The sequence below is a fragment of the Cynocephalus volans genome, chromosome 9, assembly GCF_027409185.1.
Source record: "Cynocephalus volans isolate mCynVol1 chromosome 9, mCynVol1.pri, whole genome shotgun sequence".
In the NCBI taxonomy this organism is placed as follows: domain Eukaryota; kingdom Metazoa; phylum Chordata; class Mammalia; order Dermoptera; family Cynocephalidae; genus Cynocephalus; species Cynocephalus volans.
Window position 1 is genome coordinate 57,245,001 of NC_084468.1, and position 17,940 is coordinate 57,262,940.

The following is a 17,940-nucleotide window of genomic DNA, read 5'->3' on the forward strand; positions in this document are numbered from 1 at the left end:
AGCTTTGTTCAGAGGCAGCCTGACTCCAGGGCCCGTGCACTTAACCCCACAACTCTTCATCTCTCTCTAAGGCAGAAAATATAGCAATTCTTTTTATTTCAATGAGATGGAAACTTCAGGACACCAAAAGATAAAGATTCATCACAGTTTTCACATGCCCTCTACCCTTGTTAAATACAATACCAAATCCAAATACTATTGCACTGCTTTCAGTCTTCTATCTGAAGGTGGGAATTTTTCATTGCCCAGTTTCATGTTTCCAAAGTTGGTGTGATTCCCTTGTTCTTAGGGTGGATAACAAAAGGGTTCTTAGGGTCCTGGAAAATACCAGATGACACTTCCAGCAAAGGGGAGAACAACTGTGATCACATTGTTACTTTCCCTGGGGCAGAAATTGTGGGCCAAAGTTGAAATCCAATTGGAAAAGTTTTGCCCTGCTTGGTATACAAGTTTCCTTCAAATTATTACATATAAAAAGGCAAGCAAGCAGGATTTTATATAAATTTTATACAAATTGGCTTTAAGCAGAGAATAGTGCAGGTGCTACTTTTTTTTTCCTTTGCTCTAGATACCCATAGGTTGCAGCAGTATTCAAATGTCTTATTTTAAAACCATAGTAATTATATATCAATCTCTTACAGTCTCCTAGGAAGAAAAGATACTTCCACATCTGTGCCTGTCATTTCAGACCCATTTGGAGAATTTTCCTGAGAATGCACCATTGTGCCCTACATTTCTGGAAGTTCCTCCCGCTTCCTCTCTTGCTCACTCTGCACTTCTCTTTTGTTCATTACTCTGCATTCCTGTCTTTCTTTACTTCGCTTTCTTCCCCACTAGCCCGTGAAGGCAGGGACCATGTTAGTCTAGTTCACACTGCATTCTTTGTGAGTCAAACCAGACAAGTTGTTGACCGACTGGCTATAATGTGTGTAGGTTCATTCAACATTTATTCATTCAACAAATATTTTCTAATATGTAGGAGGATATAAAAAGCTGACAAAACACAGATCTTGTCAAGAATTTTACAGTCAAATGAGGGAAATGAACGAGTTCACAGGCTCTTTCAGTAGTTTTATGCTGCAGTAGGTGTATCCATGGTGCTATGAGAACAAGAGGGACACTCACAGTCTTGAGGCGTTGTGAGAGAGCACCCAGGGGAAAAGATGCTAGATTTGATAACTGAAGGGGTATTTGAAGAAAAGGAGAAAGAAGGAGAGATTGTGGGAAAAACAAATCTCTGAGACAAGCAGAGGCCAAACAATGGAGAGGCTGGCCTGGTATGCTAAAAAGGTAGATTTTATTTTGAGGGCAATGGAGAGCCAGTGGAGGGATCTAGTGAAAACTCAACATGATCAAATGTGCACTTGGGAAAGTCCCTCTAGCTCAGTGTGCAAAGAAGGCTGGAAGGAAGGTCGCTAGTCGGCAGAAGTTAGAAGATTATTACAGTCTCCCAGGTGAGGGATGTTGGCATACCAATCTAAAGCAACTTTGGCAAGATTAGAGAGAAGTAGAGATGAATTTAAAAAGGACGGAAGGAATAGAATCAGAGGGACTTCAGGACTGATTAGATGTGGCAGAGGAGTGACTCCAAGGTTTCTTGCAGTGACTTCTGTCAGTCATCAGTTGGGTAGCCATACATACAGGATTTAGATGGTGTGTACACACAAGCACATTCATTCTTCATACCCTATTCCTAATTCTCTTTAATTTGACTTTTTAAAATTATATTTTACTGTCCATTAACAGATGAATGGATTAAAAAACGTGGACATACACACATCAGCATACTATTCAACCATGAAAAATGAAATCCCATCATCTGCAGCAACATGGTTAGAACTGGAAACCATCATGTTAAGTGAAGTAAGTCAGGCACAGAAAGACAAACATACATGATCTCACTCATATGTGGAACCCAAAAAAAAGAAAAAAGAAAGAGAAGTAGAGAGTAGAACAAAGAGAAGGGGTGGCTTAACGGGTACAAAGTTACAGGTAGATAAGAAGAGTAAGTTCTGGTATTCTGGGCTGACTGTAGCTAATAATATTGTATTGTATATTTCTAAATAGCTCCAAAAGAGGATCTTGACCATAATCACCACAAAGATAAATGTTTAGGTGATGAATAAGGTATCTACCCTAAGTGAATCATTGTACAACATTTGTATGTATTGAAACAACCAGAAATATTTACAATTAAAAATAAATAAAAATAAAAATATATATTTTTAAATGTTCCAAATTAGAAAAAAAAAAAAAAAAAAAAAAAAACCTTTTTCCCTTTTGGAACTTCTTTAACACCCAAAATCAAGATCTCTACATAAGGATTCATTTACTATACAGAGCTCCCATCTTTCTTGCTCAAGGTTGCACAGCAAGTTCTTACCTGAGTCTTGGGCCTCCTGACTGAGTTCTGACCCCCAGAAAACTTTCCATGGGAGTAGGTTCAATTTGATACTTTTTAATGATCCAGTATATTACTTACAAAGCTGAGATTTGGCTCTTCTCCCATGCTTGGCTCCTATGCTTTTTAGTGACTTCCAATATCTCACCTTCATCTTTATGAAGTTGGAGTGAATCCCAACATCACTGGTTCATATCTCCTGAAAACATAGGTCAAACATAAAGAGAAGTCCTCTGAAATTGATTTCAAAAAATATTGTCTCTCTTTTTACTATCAATGTTTAATATTGCTTTCAGAAAAAAAGATTCTCCTTGCTTCCTTATTATTTTGGTATTCCACTATTTTCAAAAATAATAGTCAGATGTTCTATATACTGTACGGCCACAGGGGGAATTTAGACAGAGTTCAGAATTTCATGCATGAACACTTAAGGAAACGTGAGGGGATTCAGCAGAGTGAAGTCCAGTCCTCTATAAATTTAGGGGCATAAATCAAGATTAAGTAAAGTGTGTTTCCACTAGTACCATGAATAGTACTGCCATGCCCTATAACATTCAAACAGCTGAATGCTGAAAGGAATAGAGTCCTAAATTATTACTGGTGAAACAGTTATAAAGAGGAACTGTCTAGTGGGATCTATATTTTTGTCCTTGTCTGTCCATGTTCTGCCTGACTCACATTACGTGAGCTCTCAAATGCAAGGCCTGAAAGCCAAATCTGATGAGGAAACAGCTTCTTCCGAATCTCTATACAACACCATTTTCCCTGATTTCTCTGATAAGCATTTGATTTCCGCATACAGCTTTTATAAGACATTCTTTTTACAGAATAATGAATCTCACAACATGCTTTTAGTATGACAGTTTTGAAAAAACCAAAGTGCCAATCATTACTTTTCTAGCTGTATTCTAGTTTCAAACATGCTGATTGGCATTAGGGCCGCTTCATCAGTCCTGTCATTAATTGCAGCAGAGAGAATACTCTTCAACAGATAAGGGTTATTCACAATTTAGCATTGCAGTATCTCCTTTGTAGTCCATAATGAAAGGGATTTCTGTCTTGGCAGGAGTGTGCCATGTTTTAAGGCATACAGTAAAGATATTTATTTGACAAATGATTTGGCAACACTGTATGCCTATATTATTAGACTGTGTCTTAAATGTATTCTGTCTAATGTGTTAGAAAACCTCTTTATCTTAGTTAGGGCCAGTAGAGTCTTCCAAAATGTAGTACTTAAATACTTTGAGTACAGTTTAGTAGTCCAAGGGAACAATAGTACGAAATTAGTCTCCACTTTGAAGAATTTATACTCATTTTTAGAGTTGTTTTCCTGTTAAATGTTGGGTTTTTTTTTTTTTTTTTTTGTATTTACAGGAAACTTTATTTTTTTTTTCTTCCAAATTTTATTTTATTTTGTCAATATACAATGTGGTTGATTATTGCGGACAATTACCGAAACCTTTCTTTGCTGTGGTTGGACACATTTAAAATACCTTATTGTTGTTATTACATTGAGCTGAAATACAGCATACATGACATTGGATACAAAATGGTTAACTAGGCATATGCTGACTATCTTAAGGCACAAGATACATTGAACAGATGCAGGCAAGAGAGTACAGTTTAATCTGAAAATGTTATCAAGTCTATACCTCAACGGTGGTGGGTGGGTGACTAGAAAGATGACAATTAATTTTTTACATTAAACTCTCAGTTAGGAAGTTACTCATTCCCTCCAAAAGGCACTTTAAGGACCGTTTTTTTGTTGTTGTAATATAGCAGAGAACAAAGCAACTGAAGCTGTAGGCAGCCAGTCAGGGAACTTACTTTAAAGAAGAGAGCTGAAGCTTCAGAAAAATAAACAAAATAAAATGTTAAAACAGAAGACATTTGCGCGAAGCAATGTTCCTCATTAATATCATCGATAAATACCTTATTCCAGGGAAATGTTAAGCATATGTAAAGGTAAAGACCAAATTGTAATAATAGCTCTAATCTAAATTGTTTAACACATCAGCAGAGACAAGTTTTATATAGGAACCACCATAAATAATCAGTAGAATTTGTACAATTTAAGAATAATTTTAAATATCAATAACTATAGAAATAATAATTTATTATTTACTATTTTCCAGTTACTATGCTAAACACATTATATTCATTGCATTATTTAATTCTCACAATTAATCTATGAGGCAAATACTTATTTTGATGCCTGTTTTAAAAATGAAGAAATTGTTGCTTACAGTGGTCAAGGAATTTGCCCAAAAGTGAATGAATGACAAAAACAAGATTGTGACCCACTCAGAATGACTCCTGTTGTCAAGCTCTTCAAAACATCTCTAAGGAGAAATAATGTAACAAGTTATTCTCCTGCTTTTAGCAGCTCCTTAACAACAATGAATTAAATAAATGAATTAATGAAAATGATTCCAGTTTACATTGGAATCTCAGTAAAAACATTTATAATTTTGTGTATTACCTTTTGCTCAACTTTCTAAAAAATGTCTTTACTTTCAATTATAGAGTGAGAGTTTAATCATTTTCAAAAATTCTTTTAGAATTTTCTTGGAGTTTCAAATAAAAATCTTAATTTTTGTTTCCAGTAGTGGAACAAAACTAGATAAACAGCATAACTTATAGAATATTTTTACATAGCATAATTACCTCTGGGAATGTGCCATGTTACAGTAATACTGACCACAGTGACAATTGCTGTCATTTTTATTGGTGGCAAAGTTGCATGAGCTTCCTAAGGCAATTTTTACTAGTCATTTATATATCTTCTTTCTAGGTATTTCTGCTTTCCTTCTGTATTATGATAATTACCCTAACCTATATTTTTATACAAAAGATTTATTTGCACATGTATGCACAAATGTATACATTCATATTTACATGCTTCACATACGATGTAAATAAGCACACACATCTAAAGATGTGTTCTTTTTTGTAACTCAAGACTATCATAGTTGAGCAGCTACTTTCATAGCTTAGCAGTTATATTCATGCGGTGTCAGCAACTGCCCAGACTGTGATGATATAAGGGCGCTAATGATATCATATTCACTGAGCTGCCATAATAAGTTTCCAGAGAAAGATAACTTCATTGGCAGTCTATTATCAGAGTAGGTATATGGGTGCTCTGGCGTTTAGAATGTGCTCATTGAAGCCAAGGTAATTGAGGCATCAGGTGATTGGAGTAACCGTGATTAGAATCATCTGTGTGCAGTGTGCAGTGAGTAAGAACATGTGTAGGAAAGAATCCTTTTTATGAGACATTTAACTGAATAACCCTGAACAACCTTGCTATTCTTTTATGCTCCTCCCTTCTACATTTACTATTAATGAAAGCTGGAAATAGTTTAGACAAATATTTCTGAGACCTATTTTTGTAACAATTTCCAGGGGTAAAAGAATTTCCCTCAGGGTAAAAAACTAAATTTATTTCTAAGGTAAATGTTACTTAACACATATTCTCAAAAGTATATATTTACATTCATTCAACAGTCTGCATCACAGCTAAAGAAATCACCAACAATTTTTCATATATTTTAAAATATAACATCATGACAGTTTCTGTAGAACCCAGATTTCTAGATTTTGTTAATATTAAAAATATATATATATATCAATATGAGAAAGTCTGTGTATGTGGAAAGTTTATTAAAACCTGAATGAATAAACAATAACAACTTCTTCCTTATTAATAAAATAATCCTGATTATAAATATTAAATAACACACCAATTTATTCTGAATTAGACTGTTTAAATTCTAAGGTTTGTTCTAGCTCCCAATCCATTTGGGATACCTAACAGCAGTATGGGAAAAAATATCATAATATACAAGGAAAATACAAATACTGTATTAGTCCATTTCTGTTGCTTATAACAGAATACCTAAAACTGGATAACTTATAATAAAACAAAATATTTTTATTACAGTTTGAAGACTGGGAAGTTCACAGTCCTAAGGGCACATCTGGCAAGGGCTTTATTCTTGGAGGTGACTGTCTACAGCAAAGCAGGGTATCACATGATGAGAATCACAAGAGCAAGAGAGAGCTAACCTCCTTACTTGCTATCCTTTTAAAGCCATGAAATACATGCCCACTACTCCATGAATGGATCAATCCATTCATGAAGGCACAGTACTCACAATCTAATCACCTCTTAAAGGCCCCCCTTTCAAGTACCATAATTGAACTCCCCACCCTTTTAACACTCTTACAATGGGAGTCAAGTTTCCAATACGTGAACTTTGAGGGGACACATTTAACCCATAGCAAACCCTTAGGACTTGCTACATAAACTATTAATAAAAATTATTTAAATGGGAAAAGCTAGAGATCAAAAGTCTATTCAATGTATTTTATTCTCCAATAGGTGCTCACAGATATTTGTTGAATAAATTAATGTATATTCAGGATCAGAGTTTGGTAATCTGATTATAGGGCTGTAGAAATTTCATTTGAAATTATTTTCCATTGCAACTTAATCACATTTACCACCAAATAGCAGTGAATTTTAAACACTGTGACAAGTCACTAAAAATCTGTAAAATAATTTACTCCAAATATTGGTTGGTAAATTTTATTAAATGAGAGCCGGTATGATCATGACTATATTATCTTTGAGTATTTGTGTAACAAACCATTCCCCAAGAAGAAGGAAAATAGTGAAAATTAGCATTATATATTAAGGTTATGTTAATGAAGTCCTTGAAATACCACTACATGGAAGCATCAGAAACAACCCTATGGCAAATCAATAGATCCCAAAGAACTCCTCTCTTTCTGGGCAAAGTCGCATGATCTTTCGAAGGCAATACATACTAATAATTTAAACATCTTTTTCTGGGTATTTGTGTTTTTCTTGTGCATTCTGATTATTTTCCTCACTTATATTTTCATACAAAAGATTTATTTGCACATGTATGCATAAATTCAAACACTCACATGCTACACATATATATACACAGTTACAGATTTTTTATTTTTTTTGTCATTTCAAAGTTATGTGGTTGAGCAGCTACTTTGATATCTGCAATAAACCTGGGTGATAGCCCTGCCTATGAACTTTTTATATCATCCTTCTCTTTGAAAAAATTAATTGTGTGAGTTATATTTCATCCTTTAACAAATAGCCTTGGCCAAAGAGTAGCATTATCTACTGACTAATGAAAGATTTAAACTTGGAGATAACATTTCATCTCCTTTAAGTCTCTAGTTTTCTTATGTCAGGGTTTATCATAACAACTTTATATTTAACAAAGAACTTTCATGATTCTAGAGTCTAATTAGGTAGTGACATTACGGGTGAACTCTGAAGAACAGATGTTTGGAAAAGTAGAGCAAGAGGTCATGTCTGCAGAGCATACGACGGTGCAATAAAACTCCTAATGTGTCCTAATAACTTGCATCTGAATAACCTGCCTAATAGGTTAATTAATACTGCCAATTATGAAATGAAACAAAATTGTTGCCTAAAATGACTTTTTTCAACTAATATTTTCGGCAGTAGGTCTGATTAAAAAAAGAGGTTGGAAGTTACGAGAGACACTGATTTCATATAAAGACCTTCCTTGTCAATCAGTCATATACCTCGCTGAAGAAAGGAATCATTAACAACCTACAAAGCTTTTATTAAATTTTAATGAAGAGGGGCAGTTGCTAGGATTTATTAATCTCACAGCATAGAGTCCTTTATAATTTCCTCAATGTTCACGTTTATTTTTAATCTTCTTCCCTGAAAAATCAACTCACTTTCCTGATTCTCCTATTTCTGTCAATCATTCTGCTATCATTCTTCTAATCACCCAGAAAGAAAAAATCTAAGTATAATATCCATATTCTTTCAGTCTTCAAATTCTGTCATTGTTTCCCTTGGGATGTTTCTCAGATCCAGAGTCTTCCTTTGAATTTCTACTGCAATCAACAATAGTATGATTCAAACCAGAGATTGTTAGAACCCAGAGACTAGACACACAGCAGCAAACAAGGTAAAAGATGTAAGGACATCTGTTGTGTTTTGGCTGCTCAACATCCATTTGTCTTTCTTTTAGTATCTACCTTTTCCACAATGAATATAGTCTAGAGGGAATCTTAGAGTGTTATGAAAGTTTACTGGATTTGATCTTGTTAAGGAGGTCAGGGAAGGCTTCCCCAAGGAATTGAATTTAAAGCTGAGCTGTGAAATATGGGTAGGAATAAACTAAGCAATGAAAGGAAGGAAGGTGACCCAGGCTGAGGGAATATCATGTACAAAGGCTCTGTGATGATGAGCACCAGACCTGGAAAGGAGGCCTGTGCTACTCCAGCAGACAGCAATGGGAAGTGAGCCTGGAGTGGAAGGAAGGGACAAGATCTTGCAGTCCTGAGGGCTATGCTAAAAATTTTCATTTTTATCCAAGATCACTGGATGTTTCATGATACCTCAAATGCAATATGTCAGGGGAAAAAACAAAACAAAATAAAAAACTGTTTGCACCTTGGACTCTGCTTTCTCCTCCTTTATTTCCTACTTTTTACTGAATGGTATCTTCTAGCCAGGGTCTAAAACAGAAACTCTGAGGATTCCACCTACCACATTTAGTTGGTCACCATGGTGAATCTATTCTACCTCCTACATACAGCTCAATTTCTGTCAAGGCCATTTAATTCGGACCTCATCTTTTTTTTTCTTGATTTACAACATTAGAATTCCCCCTGTTCTCTAGCTTAATTGCCCTCTAATCCATTCTCTTCACTGTTCCCAAAGTGACCTTTTAAAGTTATTGATATAATCCCATTAATCCCCTGCTTAGAATCCTTCATAGTAAACATGAATTTTGGCTCAGATTAGTTTATTGAACAAGCCACTACCTAAACCTTTATTCTGTCTTGCAACTTCTTTAAATGTTCTCTTCATTTCAATACTGAGCATTTTACAACATATATAAGACATACTGTTTCATGCCTACATTCTTTTAAATATGATGTTCTCTTAACTTGGGTTCTCTTATTCAGCCTTGTCAAAATAGCACCTTTACTTTGAGACTCAACCAAACCTTCACCTCCTCAAGGAAAATTCTGATTCACCCATCCCTCCTCCGGTTCTGTCCACTTTTAATAGAGTACTTACAAAATGTTTAATAATGTTTTTTTTTTTAAGGCTTGTAGACTCAACCAGATACAATCTGCTTACATGCAGGGACTGTCCTATTCATCACGTATCTCTGGCACCTAGAACAATGCTTGAGTCATGAAGAAACTTAACTTTTTGTCTAGATTTTACGTGACAATTAATTTACTTTTTAAAATTTATTTATTTTAATTAACACATTTATTTTATGTATTTATGGGCTTCATTTAATTTTTGTAATAATCCCGTGAAGTAAACAGTCTTAAAGGTATTGAAGTTTGAACTATGACTCAGAGAAAGTAGATATCTCCCTCAACAAGTAGAGCTTCGACTAAGAAGGAACTCTCTGCTTCCTGTGCAATGGAAAGCCAATGTTTATATTATAGATGGCTCCTTAATTTCTAAGATACGATGGACCCTCACTGCTTATCATCTACTCTTGGACCATTATAAACATTAAATACCACTCAGTCAAGAGAGTCCATTTGAGAGTTTTATTGTAAAGAGTCCATATGTAATATATTTGATATGTTGTTCTACAATTATAATATTACAATAGTAATAATAATGACAGTAGTAATCGAAGAGATTCCCACAGTTGCAGGAATAAGGCCCACATCATCTCTCTGTAACATAGACACAATGCTCTTAACGTCATGAAACGATTTTGTGAAGTTAAAACTCTGAGCAGTGATCAACAATGAAAGTGAGAAATGTAACTTTATTGATACCTTCCATATAGAGAGTTACAGGAAGAAAAAGTTTGTAATTTTATATCAATTGCTCAGGGAAGACCTCATTGAAAGAGTAACATCTGGGTAAAAGCATGGAAAAGTGAAGCCCATTTAGTAGCCTGAAAAAGAGAAATCATACCAGGAGAGATGGTCACACCAAGAACAATGAGAATACATTGTCACACTGAGATCGATGAGACTCCTCTTGCCACGTGGGGTTAAAGGAGAAGAGAGTTTGAAGAAGAAAGGAGGACAGACAGTGGCAGATGCTACAGAGCGGTCATGTAAGACCAAGACTGAGGAATGTCTACTAGTTTTCATAATTTTCTTTAACGCAGTTTCAGAGGGAGTGTAGATGCGAACAAAATCAAAACAAAGCAGAAACCCAGAATGCAGCGAGTTGAAGAATGATTAAGAGGTAAGAAAAGAAAACCACTTTTTTCAACAAAATGACACTTGCATCCCTCCACATTGAATGCATCAAGAATTCATGTGTCAGCTCTACTCTGAAAATGTATCCATATCTCACTGTTCTTCATCCTTGCAATGCTGCTACCATCCTAATCTAAGCCATCACCATCTCTTTTCTGGATGGTCAATACAGCCTCCTAACTGGCCATTCTGCTTACACTGCTGACTCTCTAGAGTCTCTTTGCCACACAGCAGCAAGTACATTCTAGTTAAAATGTCACTTCTTTAATCAAAACCCACCAGTAACTTTCCTTTCACTCAAAATCTTTGCAATGGTCACAAAGCCCTATGTGATCTGTCCTGTTACCACCTTGTTGACCTCAAATTCTACAGTTGTGCACTTCCCTCACTCAGTTCCAGCCACAGTGGTCCTATTATATTCCCCAAATATGGTCCTGCCTCAGGGCCCTTGTGCATGCTATTGCTGCTGCCTGAAACACTGTTCCCTTCAGATATCTCTGTAATTTGTTTTTTATTTCCTTCTGGTTTTTGTTCTAGCAACACTTTTTCAATGAGGTCTTCCCTGAGCAACTACTATAAAATTGCAATCTCTTCTCCCACCCCTTGATCTCTCTCAACACCCCTTCCCTGCTTTTCTCTTTTTTCATAGTACTTACCATCAGGTAACATTCTATTTTATTTATTTGTTTTTTAGTTTATTGTATGACCTCATACACTATAATGTTAACTTCATCAGAGCAGGGAGTTTTATCTGCCTTATTGACTTCTATATCTTCAACACCTAAAACATTCCAGTCATATAACAAGTGCTAAATGAATATTTGTTGAATAAATGAAAAGAGTGGATGTTAAGAGAAAGAAAGAAATTAAGCAGAGGAAGCAAAGTTTCATAGAAGGAATTTATAAATATGGACAATACCAGAATATATGCATATACTGATGAAAAAAAGACCAAAAAAAGGTAGAATGTTGAAGATATAGGAAAACAAGGAAATTATTATCTGAACAAAGTCCCTGCAGCAGCAAGAAAGCATGAGTTTTGTCACAAATATGGATTTAAAAGTGTATATGCCACCTCATATCCATTGAGATAGCTACTATTAAAATAATTTTTTTAAAAAAAAACAGAAAATAACAAGTGTTGATGAGGATGTAGAGAAATTGAAACACTTGTTCACTGTGGTACAGCCACTATGGTACAGCCACTATGGAAAATAGTATGGAGATTCCTCCAAAAATTAAAAATAAAATTACCATACAATCCAGCAATTCTACTACTGGGCATATATTCAAAAGAGTTGTAAGCTGGCTCTTAAATATTTGTATACTGATTTTTATAACAGCATTATTCACACTAGCTAAAATGAGGAAGCAAACCAAGTGTCCATGGCCAGGTGAAAAGAGAAGAAAATGTGGTATATACATAAAATGGAATGCTATTCAGACTTAAGAAAAGAAGGAAATTTTGACACATGCTGCAACATGGATAAAACTTGAACATATTATGCTAAGTGAAATAAGCCAGACACAAAAAGACAAATACTATATGCTTATGCTTATATTAGATATTTACAGAAGACAAAATCATAGAGACAGAAAGTAGAATGATGCTTGCCAGGGGCTGGAGAGTTATTGTTTAATGGGTATAGAGTTGTAGTTTTACAAGATAAAAGAGTTCTGGAGATAGATGTTGGTGATGGTTGTACAACATTATGAATGTATCTAATACCACCAAACTATATACTTAAAAATGATTAAGATGGTAAAATTTATGTTATGTATATTTTACCACAATAAAAAATTTGGTAAAAGTATAAAGTGGTGCCTGATCTATGTTTATTGGGTTCCAGTGTTCACTGCTCTTAATAGTTCTCAGAAATGCTCTTATATGCAAAAATGGAGGTTAAAGCAACTTATATTATGTCAAAAATAAGTTGATGTTTTCTAGTATATTTTTACAAAAATTAGCTGTGTCATTCAAATTGACATTATTATGCATTAGTCTTAAAAATTATGCTAGTCATTAGCTGATATCCCTGTAACTTATTTAAATGTACAATATGATTTCTATGAAAATACCATTTTTATGAATAATTATATGGAGACTACAGCAAACCATAACCAAGTCATTCAAACCATTAAGAAAGCCCAACTGTTAGAAATGATGAACACATTTTTAAAGATATTTTCCAGGCTAATGGAAGATTAAAAGGAACCCATTGTTATTCCATCTGGATCCAAGTATTGAACAAATTAACAGACAAGCTGAAATAAAAATGATTTTCTTTTTCACTATCTGGGAAATAAAATCAAAGAAGAGCTCAAACATCACATCAAACAAAGTGTTCTCAAACCAATTTCCCATGCCTGGTGTTCCTGATTAGTTTTGACAGCACGTTAATAAGATACTTGTTGAAGGGTTCAAACACTTGGCATCAGGTCTGGCTCTTCTGCCTACCTTGTCTATTTCCACTTTCCAATCATATTTCAAAAACTCTACATTCCTCCCCTGAAAGTCCATCTCATCCTTTCTAACATCACTTCCTCTGCTCTGTATCAAGTTCCCATCACCTCTCTCAGAGACTACTACTGCAGCCTCTTTACCAAACTCCTCATTTTTCTGTACTTGGACTAAGTGGATGCATACATGTGGCTAAGTGATTGCACTAAAGATCTCATACAGTTACAGAACCTTCTATGGGAGTTTTGATGACAGTAGAGCTCCAAAGAGATCAAACTCCAGAAGAGTCATGCAGAATCACAAATTAGCCCTAAGTTGGCCATGATGGAATGACCCGTAGAGAAACTCTTGGATTAATTAAAATAATTTACAAGCCATAAATCAACAGTCACTTAATGATATATTTTCTATGGGAAAAAGTAATATTATGCCAGAATGCAAGCATCATTGTGTCTTGATATACACACATACATATGTGCATACATATTAGTGACATCTTTTCCCCCAGAACTATTTTTTTAGTATTTCCATAGAGTACCAACACACATCTGATTAATAAGGAATCTGAGTGTCATTATATCACTTAAGATGCTGTTGGCTGCAACTATTAGAAAATCCTGACTAAAAATGGATCAGACACTAAAAAAAAAAAAAAATGTGCGTCATTTAACACCCCTTTTATCACTAGCTCCTCTTCTCTGTGGTTTTCTTGGAAGTGTCTTCCTCTACATATTGGCTGTATGCCCAGACTGAGAGGAAGGTGGTAGCAGCAGGTTCTGGCAACACATCCTGACAAGGCAATATCCAAAAAAGAAAAAGAGACTGTATTTTCCCATATCTGCTACTCAGGAATGAGAAAACTTTCCAGAAGACCCCTGCAGTGGGTCGCATTGTACTCCCAAAAAAGATATATTCAAGTCCTAACCCTTCATAGCTGTGAATATGACCTTTTTTGGAAATAAGGTCTTTGCAGACATAGTTACTTAAGATGAGGTCATACTGGATTAGTGTAGTCCCTACCTCTAATGACTGGTGTCCTTATAAGAAAACCATGTGAACACACAGAGACAGAGGCAATGCACAGGGGATAAGGCCATGCAAAGACAGAGGCAGAGACTGGAGATCACAGCTGCAAGCCAAGAAATGCCAAGGACAGTCTGAAACTACCAGAAGCTAGGAGAGAGACGTGGAGCAGATTCTCCCTCACTCTGGAAGAAACCAAACCTTCAGACACCTCGATTTCCGACTTCTAGCGCCCCGAACTGCAAAAGAATAAATTTCTGTAGTTTCAAGCTATCCAGTGTGTGATTTGTTACAGCACTCCTAGAAAACTAATACAACCCCTAATCCTACTTCCCTGTGCATCTTGTTAGCCCAGATTGGGTCAGACATCCATTCCTAAACAAATCGCTGACAAGGGGATTGGATTTTGACCATTAGTTGGGACTGGTCATTTGTGATGGAATGGATCACAGGAACTCAACCACAAGGACCACTACAGTCACTTTTTACTTCTCCTTCTTTACTACCCACTACATTCAATCACCACATTCCATAGAGGTGCCTTGTGAACATCTCTTTTGCCCACGTGCCTTCTTTTTATTCTATATTTTATCTTTTGGCACTTTAAAGCATTCACATGGTTCAAAAATCATAATGATATTTTTAAAAACCACCCAGAAGTCTCCTTTCCGCCTGTTATCATCTGAATGTTTGTGTGTCCTCAAAATTCATATGTTGAAATCCTAACTCCCAGGATGATGTAATTAGGTCATGAGGATTCCCTCTCAGCATGACAGAACACAGCTATGCTGGCACCCTGATCTTGAACTAACAGCCTCCAGAACAGTGAGACATAAATTTATATTGTTTATAAGATACCCAGTGTATAGTATTTTGTTAATTGCTGTCCAAATGATCTAAGATACAATTTATGCCCCATTCACTCTGTTCTCTAAGCACCACTCCACAGCCAGGTAACTATTTTTGTTAGTTTCTTGTAAACTTTTCCAATGTTTCTTTATGCAAATGTAAAAATATATATATATATATATATAGTCTTTATATAAAAGCTTGTTGTTGTTTTTAATCTAAACTATATCCTGGAGATTGCTTCTCTAATACGTTGGATACTCATACACATTTCTTATCTCTCTCACCACTTTCCTTCTTTAAGCCACACCATTTCTCTCCTGGAGGAGAACAACTGTTTCCAAATAATGATGTTGCATTTGGTGTTGACCCAAATCGACTAACTCAACAGCAGCCATGGTGATCTTTCTAAACTTTAATCTGTTCTTGTCACTTTACTTGAGAGGCCTCATGGTAAACTCTGTACAGGACACATTTCATAATTTATGAGGCCCAGCACGAAGTAAAAATCTGGGACCCTTGTTCAAAAAACGATTAAGAATTTCAAGATGGTGACAGCAGGGCATGAAAACAAGCCTGGGACCCTTCTAAAGGTGACAGTTACACGAGTTGCATTCCCACAAAGTCAACCATGAATAATAATTTATATTATTTGTGAATTACCATTAATCTGGACCTAAACTCTTTTCCTAATACTATTAATCCTTTGCTCAAGTTTCGCTGACATTCTATGCCACAGCCATACTAGATAACATCAGTATCTTGTGTCCCAGGTTAATTCTCTTCTCTATCACCTCTATGTGCTATTCTTTTTTCATCTTTCCCTCAGTCTAAGTCTATGCATCCTTCAGGTCTTGCCTCATATTTCACTTCCTCTCAAAGGCCTTCTATGAATCCGTATACTAGTAAGTGCCCCTCTACTGTATGATTACAGATCTCCATGTAATTCAATTCTAACACATCATTCTTGTAAATAATGAACACATGTCTGTTTGGCCTAATATTAACATTACCTAATATGTGTGGAGTGCTTCCTATGTGCCCAGCTGGGCAGGAACTAAGGTGGGATGAGTAAGGTACTCGCCTCCAGCACAAAATATAAGGGAATGCCAAAAACTATAAATCAAGATCCATAATATTTTAATGTGATATTTTTAAAAAATCAAAATTAATGGGAATAAACCATGATGAACAAAATATCAACATTGTAATTAAAGCAAGCTCTGTACTGTCTATAAGTAAAGACAATGTACTGATTTTTCCTTTTGCCTTAGACTACAATGTGTCTCTGCACTGGTGCCCAGCATTGTGCTAAGCCCTCTACATACTTCAACTAAGTTAGTTCTTAAAGCAGTTCTGTTACAAAGAGATCATCATTATACTCCTTTTATAAATGAGATATCCTTAGATTTAAAGAGGTTAAGCAACTATGCTCGGTCCCATGGCTAAGAGGGAGTGGCTCTGACACTCACACTATAGTCAACTTGCCTCCATGGAACTCGCTTTTTTAAAATTTATTTATTTTTCTATTTTATTTTATCATACATACATGTGGGGTACAATGTTGATTTTCAATAATTGCATAGAACGTGCGGTGGTTAGATCAGCATAGTTAGCTTATTCATCATTACAATACACAATCATTCTTTGTGTCCATTGACCAATTCCTCATTAGCCTCCCTCTCTCTCCCCCTCCCCTCCCCTTTTCCACCTCGAGTTTTCTAAAAGTTCAACATATTACAGTGATTGTTGTTTCTTTCTTTCTCTCTGTCTCTCTTTATTGTTCATTTGTTTATTTATGGATTCAGCTCCCAGTTATGAGTGAGAACATGTGGTATTTCTCTTTCTGTGCCTCAGTTTTTTCACTTAGGATAATTTTCTCCAGGCTTATCCATGTTGTTGCAAATGGTAGAATTTCATTCTTTCTTATGATTGAGTAGTATTCCATTGTGTATATATACCACAATTTCCTTACCCAGTCACCCATTGATGGACATTTAGGTTGGTTCCATCGCCTAGCTATTGTAAATAGAGCTGCAATAAACATGGGAATGCAGGTATCCCTTCGACCTGATGATTTCCAATCCTCTGGATATGTCCCTAGGAGTGGGATTGCTGGAGCATATGGAAGTTCTATCTGTAGTTGCTTAAGGAACCTCCAAACTGTTCTCCATAATGGCTGTACTAATTTACAGTCCCACCAACAGTGCAGGAAGGTTCCTCTCTCTCCACATCATCGCCAGCATTTGTTATGCTTTTAATCACTGCTAAATTGCCTCCTGGTAGGTGGATAATTAGAAATTTTGCCATATACCTTCTATTTTAAATAAATGTTTAGATACGGTAGAAATTACCTGGCCCCAAAACATTTCTTTGAGGAAATGGAGAAATAACATAAAAGAACAATATTTACAAAAATAAAACATTAAAACATTTGGGTACTGAAATCAAAATGTATCAAAGTCTAGCCAATTTAGTCATTTACTAAATTTCAAATTCCAACTCCCCCTTCCTTTGTTCTTACAGCAATTTTTTTTTTAAATCTTAAAAATCTTCATGTAAGAAATATTCACTTAGTCAGTGAAGACATATCTGTATCAGAAAAATGTATCCATTCCAGTTAACATATTAGCCAAATTATATCAATATGGTAATTTGCCCTTGAGGGCTAGGAATGTGTTAAATAGGTTTTTTTCCTATACTGATGGGTGATCATCCTTCTGTTATAATCCGTTATATGATTTAATGAAAAGAGATAATACAAATTAGATTTTGGTACATCAAGGATAAAAACATTGCTTTTTACAGATTTTTCTTCGCTCTATGTGAGCATAGTGTTTGTCAGGTAACTATTCTTTCATTTCTTCATGTTTATTGTTTTCTTAATGTTGCAGAATAAATTAAAGAATAACAATAA